The 9,832-nt window shown below is 37.7% G+C and overlaps 1 long non-coding RNA gene across 1 annotated transcript; it reads right to left on the reverse strand.

Moving 5' to 3' along the window:
• Positions 1 to 399: 399 nt before the first annotated feature.
• Positions 400 to 1,960, reverse strand: LOC132101920 (uncharacterized). The gene is made up of 3 exons (XR_009423236.1): positions 1,905 to 1,960; positions 1,092 to 1,199; positions 400 to 1,005 (listed from the first exon to the last, which is right to left on the reverse strand). It is a non-coding gene; the product is annotated as an uncharacterized LOC132101920 (long non-coding RNA).
• Positions 1,961 to 9,832: the final 7,872 nt, after the last annotated feature.

Here is a 9,832-nt window from a genome sequence, read left to right on the forward strand (position 1 = left end):
GGAATTTGTATCTTCCTGCAGGCTGTGCTGATATCCTCTGCAAAGTAGACAACCACCTCCTGAAGTATGCAGAACAGCTTGTTTGTGGAGTAGATGAGCCTTTGATGGTGGCAAATGAGGAATTCAGAAAAATATCAGAGGCTGTTCTGCAAAATACAAACTTCCCATCATCACCAGATGGGTCTTTGGCTGCTTACCTCATGTTGGTGGAGAAATTCACCAGAGTCCTTCAAACAAGAGGCACTCCCATTCCATCCACATTTGCAGAGGCAAATGAAATATACCAACTGCTGGCCAATGAGACAGGGACTTTTTAACTGCTTATCAACAAAATAAATCCATGTAAAGGGACCAAATTATAAAAAAAAAGTGCCACAAATGAAGATGCAGAACGTTTAATGATGTGAACATACATTGAAACAAATAATGAAACATACCAGCAGTGTTAGACAGAGAGAGAACAGCTGTGATTATAATGTAAACATTTTACCAACATTGGTATTTGTACTACAAACTGAAAATTACAATAAATGTTACTGTCCAAGTGATAATCTGTAACATTTACCATTCGTAACCATAACGGCTCTTTAAATCTGGCCCCTCCACTGTTTTTAGGGACAGCACCACAAAAGAAGCTTTGGGTCTCGATGCTGCATCATAGTGTAACATTGTACCAATAAACTGATTCTTGTCACTCAGATGTTGTAAAGCATGTGGTGGCACCTTTTTGGAGATTAGACTGCACACCTATCTTTGGTTTTTCAATGTCCATGGCACTTATTTCGTGAAAATCTCCTGGTATGTTGCTCTCAGAGACCAGATGACAGACATTCTGGAAGCCTGTTCAAATTCAATCAGACACTCTGGGGCCATATAAAGAAAGGTACCACCCATTGGCCCTATTCCTCCTCCAGTAAGTCTGCTTCCTTGTCATAGTACAACCGTGTCTCTGATGTTGACAAAGCCCCAGACTGTCAGTACAGCCTTTTTTGAGAACTGGTCGATCTGTTTATAGTATCAAAATAGGTTTCAAATCATTAAATGTATATGTTTTTACATATACTTACTGATTAACTAGAAAAAAGTCTTACCAGAATTTTGGGTGGCTTTAAATCTTGATGGATGACATTTTTTGTATGGATGTACTCAATGGTCATCGAGATGTCGAGGGCAACAAAATAACTGTCATCTCCTTAAAGCTAAAAAAAATATATATATATATAATACAAATTTGAATACCAGACTTATGAAAGAGTTTGAAAGAGTCATATTTCAACAAAGAGAGAAATACAAGCACAACACAGCATAATCTTCCAAAAAATAAAAATAAAAAAAATAATCAAGTTCAAACTACCACATACACAGCAAGAGACAATTTTGTTAAGGTTATGTTGCCTGATTTGCTTTACTAATTGAAAACAATAACACATGTAAAGTTGTCATATTTACAAATAATTGTTGCCTACTGATGTATGCATGAAAAAGAATGTGAAGATTACTCAGCTACTTTTTACTGGTGACTCTTTACAGTAAGGTAATGTTAACATTAGTTAATGTTTTAACTAACATTAACAATGAACAATACGTTTACAGTAGTTCACAGTGCAATGTAACAAAATGCAACTTTTGATTTTAATGATGCATTAGTATGTTGTTGAAATTAACATTAAGATCTATAAATGCTATAGAAGTATTGTTCATTCTTAGTTCATGTTAACTAATACTGTTATCTACTATTAACTAATGAACTTTATTGTAAAGTGTTACTTTTTAATTAATAAAAGAGAATAAGGTTACAGAGTGTGGATCTCCCGGTTATATTTTGATTTGGCATTTTAAGTATTAGCTAATAAATATTAAGACAATTTTACATAAATTTTACATGAATTTTTTTTTTTTTTTACCTTAATGCAAGAATTATCATTGTGTAGTGCATCCTCCAGGGTTGTGCCGTGTATATTTGACGAAACATAAAACACTTGATTTTGTGGACATCCGTATTTTTCTGCAGATCCTATGCCTTCCTGGATTGGTTTCTCTTCATCAAGTTCTGGAGGAGTGTACCCGGTTGCACTTTGCTCTGAAAAATCAATTAGATTGCTTTAAAATTAACATTCTGCCATGACTGTGTGATTCTTCCACATTAAAACCTATCACATGGCTTTTGAAAGTGCTCTTTTTTTTTTAAGCTGGACATCCATGGTTACATATAAAATTGTAATTTGGGGTGAAGTAACGCTTAAATGATTTATCAGGACTAGTGGATCTCACTGCAACTGGTGAACCTGAATTTGGATCAGAATGTAATGTTGGTCTGTCTGTCTGTCTGAATGAACATTCTATATGTATGTATTAAAGTGATCTTTCTGTGATGATTGTGATGTGCGTGTAAGAGCTGCTAAAGCCTGGTTCACACGGGACGATTTTAAAATTGTCGGCCGATTTTCCAAACCTGAGAGACCCCACACACGGCGATAAAAAATCACGGGTCTAACAGTTTTGGTCGTACAGTGTGTGGTGTGCAGCCACACGGCAAAATCAACACATCACACACGAACCGATTTGACTCCCGAGCATTCCCAGGTCAGACGGGAAATCTCGCAAAAACCCCTCGAGATCAAACGTGACTCAGAGTAAACATTCATGGCGGACGAAGAGGATGCAGTGGCCATAGTTTGTGCTTTGTTTGTAACCAAAAAAAAACATAAGAAAAACAAGAAAAGGCGATGGACACAGAAGTGGAGACAAAGTCCTCCATCTCCGACGTCCACCGGACTTTCTGGTGCGCCATGCCGCCGGCTGTTTTGATTTTGTTTCCCGGTACTTCCTCGCCGCCTTGTCACCTCGCTTTCTGATTGGCTAAACGCCACAGTCCACAGGCTGCGTGATCGTCCTCGGGGGACATCACACACAAGAAGAAATCGGGCCAAATAAATCCAACATGTTGGATATCCCCGATTTGAGATCGGAGCGGTCCCGACGTCCTTCCGAGCAGAGGAGAGCAGTCTTAACACACCACACACGACAGGAATATCTGATCAGATTATTTTACGATTATCTGAGCATCCTTAAGATTGTCGGAAGGTGTCAATCGGGGCTAAAATTGGCCTAATTATCCTGCCGTGTGAACCAGGCTTAAGCTGAGCTCCAATTAGCCAACAGATCTGGATAGTTCCTTGTCAAATGAACTTATTCAGTTCAAGCATTTTGTGCGGCATGAGACTTCACCTGTACAGCTGCTGCAAGCTCTTGACAGACATGGATTTAAGACAAAATTTCCCAATGTTTATGTTGCACTAAGACTGTTTTTAACCTTACCTGTGTCTAACTGTGAGGGGGTGAGAGGTCATTTTCTGTTTTGAAATGGGTTAAAAATGAGCTGAGGACCACAATGTCGCAGACATTTTTATCTTGTCTCCTAGAGAGAAATTGTGTCACTTTCTATTTTAGGAGGACATGATTGGATTTTTTATTGGATTGATTTATTGGACATGAACTTGTTAGTGGCCTTGATTTTGAAGATGTTATACACCAGTTTGCACAGTCAAAGTCCAGAAAAAAGCCATTGTAAGATGTGTTTGCCAAATGAAGGCATTTCAAATTCAAACATGCACTTCCTCATTATTTAGGACTAAAATTGTGTGTTTTGCCAGATTATGTAGCATTTATTTCTGTCTTGTCTTCTTCAGAGAAATTGACAGATTTCTAAATGTTTATGTAGCACTAAAATGTTTAACTGGTTAATTGTGCTGTGATATGTTGTTGTTCTATTTTAAAACAAGTTAAAATAAGCTTAGGATAAAAATGTTTATGAGCAGATAATAGTGATACTGCATTTTATTAATTTATTTTTTTCTTTGAGGTGCCAGCTTTATTAAAATGCTGTAAATTGTTGTGGGGGGTATAACTGTCAGATTTCAAATTGTTTGTGTTGGACTAATAACTTGATTGCCTTGTTGAATTCTGAGGAAACAGGGTCACCCTGTCAGGGTGATTTCTGCTTAAAATTAGCTGAGGAATGTTTCTTGATGTATTGTCTGTGGTCTTCTGTTATAGCTCTATCAATTCAATACATTTCTATTGGGAATAAATGTTGTTAAATAAACAATGGTTTGAAAGTGGTTGCTTATTTATTCATTTTTGTGAAAAGCACACACATATGTAAACATTACAGGTTAAAAGACACTTATTTTAAAGAATATGACAGCATGTTACTAAAGCAAATCATTTTCAATATTTCAACTCAACATTTATTTATTGTAAGTTTATTGAACTTATAAAACACAATTTAAATGAACATTTTTGTTTTTCACTACGCATAAACGTTGTTTTCACAAAAACACAAACATGTACAATCATGTCAAAACATACCCAGTGCACCAGAGATTATATATAGCATACTTTATAAAATAAACATTTACTATAGTTTCATTTGTTAATAAAAATGCTTTACATTGGACTTCCGGTTTGGTGTTGGTAATGGCGGCAGCATAGAGTAACAGCTCTCCGATCAAAGTTTTAAAATACCCCTTGTCTCAGATTTGAAACATTAAAATTACAACATTAAAGTAAGGGGGTAGGATCATGACAAGAGGGAAAGCGAGTAAGACTGGAAACAACACTGGAAATATGGGAGACATTGAAAATCAGTCAGGACTAGCAACGAGGCCAACGTTAGCCGAGGACGAAGTTAGCAATGCCACGAGCAAAGCAGACAAGCTAGATCGGCAGAATTCATCTAATGGCAACTCTGGACATTGTGCTGCAAGAGATAAGAGATTTTCGCAGTGAGAACGGGGAAAGCCTCAAAGTAATTCGGGAGGACATACAAAAAATAGACAGTAGGATGGATGAGGCAGAGCGGCGCATAACGGAGTCAGAAGACTGGATTCAAAATATCGAGGACGCCACTTTGGAACTTTTAGAGTTACAAAATCAAGTTGCAGCTAAACTGACGGATCAAGAGGGTCGCTTGAGTAGGGACAACATCAGGATTCATAGCTTAAAAGAAGGAGCGGAAGAAGGGGCTCAGTCGATGGTCGCTTTCATCAAAACCCTCCTGAGAGAAAAGCTTGAATTACCGCCGTCCCTGGAACTCACCATTGAATGAGCTCACCGGTCGTTGGGTGCGTTGCCCCCAAAAGACGCACCAGGAGATCAGTACTGGTGAAGTTTCGCAGTTACAGATGCAAGGAAGTAATCGTGAAGACGGCGTGGCAGAAAAAGGGATTCGAGTATGAAGGCAAGAAGATAATTATAGATCAAGATTATGCACCAGAGATCTTGAAACAGCGGAAAAAATACGTGGAGGCAAAGAAAGTGCTCAGGGATAAGAAGATATGCTTCCAAACACCATTTCCAGCACGTATCCGAGTATTTTACGATGGCGGGACATGCACATATGATTCAGCGGAAGAGGCGACGAAGGACATGGCTGACAGGGGCTTTCAAGTGAAGGTCGTGCAGTCCACGGAGGACGTGATGGAGAGGGTTAAATGCCTAACTTGGCGCCGTGACCGAGGCGCAAATGATGGAAGACAAGCGGATGCTAGACCTGGGTATAAGCAGAGATTGGAAGCTTTTAGGAGGACGCCGGAGGCAAACGACTGATCCAGGGGTTTCCAGAACTTCTCTTTTTTATTTTATTTTTTTTATTTTTACTTTTATTTTATTTTTATTTATTTTTTTGTGTTTAAGGTGAGAGATAGAAGAATTACCTCAAATTAAGGTACAATGGTCGGGACTGTAATCTCTGTCGTTATGGTATGTACTTTTTGGTAGATTTGGGTTGCAGCGAGGGCCCCCTGGCCATTAGGGCCAGAGGCTATCCCTCCGAGTCTTTTTTAGGCTCAGACGAGGTCGAGAGAATGACCTCAACATTGAAGGTCATTTTGTTTTTGTTTTGTGATTTGGGGAAAAACTATTCTAGAGCCGGTTCTGTTAGGCTCATGGTTGTTTGTTTATATGGTAGCATAGGGGGTGGATTGGGCATAGTAATGAGAACAATTAGATCTAAAATATGGTTATACAAAGAAACGTAATTAAAATAGTTTCCTATAATGTGAATGGTGTTCTCAACCCAATTAAAATAAGTAAAATTCTAAGTAAAATGAAGAAAGACAGGGCGGGGATAGTTTTCCTGCAGGAAACCCATCTGACAGAAAAAGAACATGGGAAATTAAAGAGAAATGGTTATTACCATGTATATGCTGCTTCATATAAATCAGGTCACAGGAGAGGGGTAGCGATTTTAATATCGAATCAAATCTCATTTCAAAAACAGTCAGTGATAATTGATAACGAGGGAAGATATGTCTGGGTTAAAGGACGAGTAGAGGGTGTATTAATCAGTTTTTTGAATATATATATGCACCCCCTGGATCAGAGTGGTCTTTTTATAGACAAATGTTTGATTTGATGGCATCGGAAGGGGATGGGGTATTAATCGCAGGAGGGGATTTGAACCCTCTATTGGATACCACAGGGAGGGAAGTAAAAAGAAATCTGATTCCAAATAAAATTAAAGATATGAGGGGAGAATTAGGTATCATGGACGTATGGAGGGAACTGAATCCTACAACCAAGGACTACACTTTTTACTCATCTCCACACAAAATACTCAAGAATTGATTATATCCTAATGTATAATAAAGATAGACATATGGTGGGGAATTGTGAGATAGGGGTGGCTGACTTATCTGATCATAGTCCGGTTTATGTAACTTTGGCGTTGACATCTAAAAAAAGAACAACATTCTGGAGACTGAATACCAGTATATTAAAAGGAGATATTAAAGAAGAATTAAAATTGGAAATTCAAAGATATTTAGAGGAGAACGATAATGGGGAAGTGTCCCCACCAGTACTATGGGACGCGTGTAAGGCGGTGTTAAGAGGGAAATTAATTGCCAAATCTGCTTATTTAAAAAAATTGAGACAAAAAAATCTTGTTGCATTACAGTTGGACAGTGGTGGACAGTACCGAAGTAGCTTTACTTCGTTACTGTGCTTAAGTAAATTTTTCAAGTATCTGTACTTTACTGGAGCAGTTTTATTTTGAGTAACTTTTACTTTTACTTCACTACATTCCAAAGCATAAAATCCTACTTTTAACTTCACTACATTTCATAAAACATATCGTTACTCCCTATAATATTTCACGTGCTCCGACACGCAGAAGCGGTGTCTGATTCATCATGCACAAACTGAGTCTTTTCAAAATAAACTTAAATCGGATCGCAAATCGCACCAAACAATTTGTTTACGAATTAGAATGATCCGATTGCAGCCTACTGTCTATGGATTGCAGCTGTTCTGGAGTCGACCACTCACTGATTCAAATGAACCGTTTAGTGCGAGTCTACAGAAGTAAGAACCGGGAGATCTTGTGAGTGCGCGTGCGTCTGATGTTGCTATAAGTTACTAATGTCGAAATTTTGGATTAATTATTGTAACTGAAAATCATATTTAGGTCAAAATTGTCAGTTGTTTGGGAACTAAATCCGTTGTAAAGAGGGATCTATTTAAGCCCACTGAAATCCTCGAGTGCAGACGATGCAGACACATCAATTTTAGGAAGAAAAAAAACAACTAAATAAATAAAAAAAACAAACATTAAAATTACACAGATTAAATACAATAACTCATGCACGTCCAAATTCCCCACTGCCGTAACGTTAACAGTTTTATTAAAATGCCACCATCCCTATGTGACGTCTGTTTTTATATTGTTTATCAACAGTAACGTTTGGATTAACTAGACGAGTTGACAGACATGAATGAGTAAAAATAAATAAGTAAATATTGTTACCCAGCTAACACAGTTACGTCGTGACGACGTAACTGGACCAGACCATATTCGTCGCAGCGACGTCCCAAATAACGTTCCAGCGACGTATCTTTGTGATTCCCATATCCGTCGTGGCGACATTATAGTGGAACGTGATGAGTACGTCCCAGCGACCAAACTGGCACGTTATGAGGACGTTCCTATAAAGTACCATATTGGTCGCAGCGACGTAACATATAACGTTCCAGTGACGTAACTTTGTGATTCCCATATCTGTCGTGGCGACGTTACAGTGGAACGTCGCTGGAACGTGATGAGTACGTCCTAACGATCAAAGTGGCACGTTATGAAAACGTTACTATAAAGTACCATATTGGTCGCAGCGACATACCAAATAAGTTCCAGTGAAGTAACTTTGTGATTCCCATATCCGTCGTCGGGACGTTATAGTGGAACATCGCTGGGACGTGATGAGTATGTCCTAACGACCAAACTGGCACGTTATGAGGACGTGACATTACCGGATCAAATTGGTCGCAGCAACGTACTGTATTTTCACCTCACCATTACCTTGAAATACATAAAGAACTAATAAACTCAATCCATCTCAGGTGCAAAAAATAAACCTTATGAAATCGAATTTTAATCTAATTATAGGGGATTCATAGTAAATACATCAATTACATACATGAAATGCAAACCAATACAAAAACATTACATTTGAATATAAAAAAAAACATGCAATCATTCACAAATCAACATTTATTCAGCACTACGTTCTACAAATACTAAGCCAAAACATTTTGAACATTGCACCTGTTCTTTAACCATGCAAAGTGTTTCTAAGTCATGAGCACAGAAAACTGAACACATCAATTCACAGATTACACAATATAAACAATAGAAAATGTTTGTCTTATTAAGGATGGGGATAGTTAATGATGTTATCAGTGAAAATTATATATAATTATCAGTACACTTATTGATACAACTCTACATAATTTGGTGCAACAAAAAAATACATGATAAATAGATATGAAACAATTCAGCAGATACTGCAGTGAGCATCGTATATGAGGCTCCTGGTATAAATGTCTGGTGGTGATGTGCTTTAATTACACGGCATGCAGAAAAAATATAGGCTAATTCATGCGCACGATTTTCTATTTCATTCCCTCAATTTGCTAAATCATGTACACTATTTATACATCAAGAGAACGAATTAGTAAATTGTGCATACGATTAAGCAAATCAATGGAATGTAAAAGTAATCGTGCACGTTTTAGTACATCGAGGGAACGAATTAGTAAATCATGGACATTATTTTTTTATTTTTCTTGCATGTCATGATCAGGGCTCTGTGCTCACTATCAGAGGATAAACCTAAACAATATAGCAATTACCAAAGAACCATAATTTTTGAGCTTCTCAGAAGAAAAACATTCATAAAGCGTAAAGATATGAAAAATGAACAATATAGAGATTTCTATTATCTTTCCTGTATTATTTGAGCGTATTGACTTTCTCAGAAGAATCTGTGATCTCTGATTACTGACTGTGGAGAAGACTCTTTCAGACAGTGCTGAGGAGGCAGAGTTAGGTGCTGGACAGCCGATAGAGAAGAGGAAGAGTGTGTTTCTTACCCTTGCAGCAGAAAACAGGCTCTTCTGAGGGAAGGACAGGAGGCTTGATGCAGTGTTTTGCTGTAATAACAATTCTTCTCAGCACCCGATGTTCTTCAGAAAAGAGTTCCTTTAGTGTAGATTCAGACACTCAGATTTCTTGCAAACTGGAATCTTTTAATAACATTTAGCATATTATTGTAGTCATGTTCATTGTTTTTATTATAACACATGGAAAGTTTATGAGAAAATTGTTAAATGTGTTCTTCCTCCTCATCTTCATCCTGGGCCTGCACTGTCAACATCCTTCTCTGGCAGCTGAAAGGAAGAATCATCTTGTTAATGTTGCTCATGTATGTTCACAACCAGTCAAAATCTGGAATCTTTTCTTTATGGTTTTCAAGACAAGTCTCTTCTGCTC

This window comes from Carassius carassius, chromosome 23 (assembly GCF_963082965.1).
Source record: "Carassius carassius chromosome 23, fCarCar2.1, whole genome shotgun sequence".
Classification (NCBI taxonomy): Eukaryota; Metazoa; Chordata; class Actinopteri; order Cypriniformes; family Cyprinidae; genus Carassius; species Carassius carassius.